Source organism: Propithecus coquereli, unplaced genomic scaffold (genome assembly GCF_000956105.1).
Source record: "Propithecus coquereli isolate 6110/MARCELLA unplaced genomic scaffold, Pcoq_1.0 Scaffold104, whole genome shotgun sequence".
NCBI classification, from domain to species: Eukaryota; Metazoa; Chordata; class Mammalia; order Primates; family Indriidae; genus Propithecus; species Propithecus coquereli.
The window spans coordinates 3,437,264-3,440,121 of record NW_012134303.1 but is presented as its reverse complement, the minus strand read 5'-3'; positions in this window follow the sequence as shown (position 1 = coordinate 3,440,121).

Sequence of the window (2,858 nt, the reverse complement as noted above, 5' to 3'; positions counted from 1 at the left end):
TGGGCCACTCCTTCAAAACTTAGACCATTAAAAACTCAGCCTTAGGTTTCACTTTTTGCTTACATGGAGCTTTCAGATCAGCCAGAAGTGAATGCTTGGGTCTTCTCAGGTCTTTTTTGAGTATGTGTTTAGCCTCAGGCATATGTGTTTCCTTCTAGAGTCCCTGGTAGAAATGGGAGCATATGAAAACCCTTATTCCCCCAAGTAGCTCCTTCTCCAGCTTCTTGCTTGCTAGGCTTTTCGGTTTATCTGCTTTTTGCCCTGTTATTTCTTGCCCGAGATGGTTGCTTGTATAATGCTTTTAAATGTTTTAGACAAGCACTACCAGGGAGGGTATTGAAGCCTGAATAAAGTTCTGAGGAAGGCAAAACAAAGGCAAAGCCCTGAATCAATCCTTCATGGAGCTTCCAGACAGGTGAAAAACACAGAACCATAAGTTTTTGAAAATAAGGTCCATATTGCCCTTCTAGTACTAGCAAGCCTTGCCAGGCATGTGGGCTGTCATCCCCATGGCCACCTCTGACCTGAGGAGTAGAGGATGATGGTAGGCAGATAAATAAAAATGCTTCAATGTTCTCTTGCCAAAATTCAGCAGCTTCTTTCTTCTTTAAGGACTTCCTTGGTGGTGCCTGTGTGTGTGTGTGTGTGTGTGTGTGTGTGTATGTACATGTGTGTATGTGTGTGTGTTTACAGTTAAAAACACACAAATAAAATTTACCATGTTAACTAAGTGTATAGTTCAGTTGTGCTAAGTATATTCATGTTGTTGTGAAATAGATCTCCAGAACTTTTTCACCTTGCCAAACTGAACCTCTGTACCTATTAAATACCCACATCCCCTTCTCCCTCCCCCAGCCACTGATAACCACCATTCCAATGTTTCTATGAATTTGACACATAGATACCTAATTTAAGTGGAATCGTACAGTATTTTGTCTTTGTGTGACTGGCTTCTTTCACTTAGCATAATGTCCTCGAGTTTCATCCACATTGTAGCATGAGAGAGGATTTACTTCCTGCTATGGTTTGGATATGGTTTTTTTGTCCTCGCCAAATTTTATGTTGAAATTTGATCCCCAGTGTGGCTGTGTTGGGAGGTGGGCCATACAGGAAGGTGTTTGGTAGGTCTCTCATGAATGGCTTGGTGCCATTCTCAGTAGTGAGTTCTCACACTATGATGAGACTGGATTGGTTCTTGGGGGAATGGATTAATTCCCCGGGAGGGTTTTTTTGTTTTTTTATAAAGCCAGGATGCCCCTTGAGTTAGCAAACATTTTGCACGTGATACTTCCCCTTTGACTTTTTCCACCACGTTTTGATGCGGAACAAAAGCCCTCACCAAAAGCCAAGCAGAGGCCGGTGCCATGCTGCTTCTACAGCTTGCAGAAAATGAGCCAAATAAACTTCTTTAGTATACAAACAACCCTGCATCAGCTATTCTATTATGGCAACACAAAATGCATTAATACACTTCCCTTTTAAGGCTTAATAATATTTCATTTTGTGTATATGTCACATTTTGTTTATTCATCCATCCATAAACATTTGGATTATCATTGTCTGTTTTTTGATTCGATCAAGAGTCCCCCAAAAAATTGATTTTGACAGTTTTTGCCAGCATATTCATTGCTTCAGTGGATTGACAGATCCTTGGAGTTCCCTACTCCATAATTTCAGTGACTCCAATATTTTTTTTTAACTTCTACATCACTCTTTGAAATCAACATTGTAAATGTATATAATGTATTGCAATTTTTATTTGCAATTGTCTTGGTTGAGAGCCTGTCTCCCTCTTAAAACATTAATTTACTAAGTGAAAGGAAAATGGATAATCAACCATCCAACAGGCAATACAATATAATTTTTATTAAGGGACCTTCTGTAAAGTGAAGAGGAAATCAGGAAATAGGTCTCATTGTCCCCATAAATCCAGGAAGATATACCTTCAGCGACCGAGTCATTACTGTGAAAAAATACATGTAAATGCCATCAGAAATGAGGTGCAGTCGACCTGCTCTAAAAAGTAAAAATAATCAGGTCCAGGTTAAGCAGTTAGCATTTATTTTCACATTAAGTTTTTAAAATAAATTATTTTCTAACATCTATTCTTATAAAACTCTTCTTTCAAGTTAGGATAAACAATTCATTGGCTTCAGATTTTAACTCCTAACTGTGTATTTTTAATCATATTTGGAAAATTGTCATATTTAGCCAAATGAAGGCTTTTTCTGTGATTTATTTCCGAATTCCCAGATTCTGGTCCATCTACTCCTTCTAGCAGTTTGTAATTACTTACCAGTCAGCATTTACATTGTTGGAAACAATCGGAACTATTCTGTGAAAAAGCCAGATGATAAAGCTTGCTTGGTTGAATGACTATGTATTTGGAGATAAAAGACTCAGAACAAAGTGCTCGCTTTTATACAGTTTATATCAAACTAGTTGGGCTCTTAAGCAGTCAGCCTGGACTCTCATAGGTCTAGAGTGACCAGACCATGAACCCAATGACTCTAGCTGCCTTCCACATGGGAGCAGATGGCTATATTAACAGGATCCCATCACTGTAAGTTAGGAAGACAGACAAAAAAGCCTGTCTGCTTTATGAAACCATTCAATCACTGAAGAATGGATACTCCCATACATGGAATTTCAGGGAAGTGTGGAGTGAAAAATCTTGCTCAAGGCTGCCAAAATGATTTATTCCCGGCTAACATTTTACTCACACACATATAGACTGCATACAGATAATGGATCAACTTTATCTTTTAATTGCAGATTGTTTTCTTGCAAATTCGATTGAAGTTAGTGATAATACATAAAAACGTTTCTCTGTCATTGCTTTGATGTTTCAAAGCTAT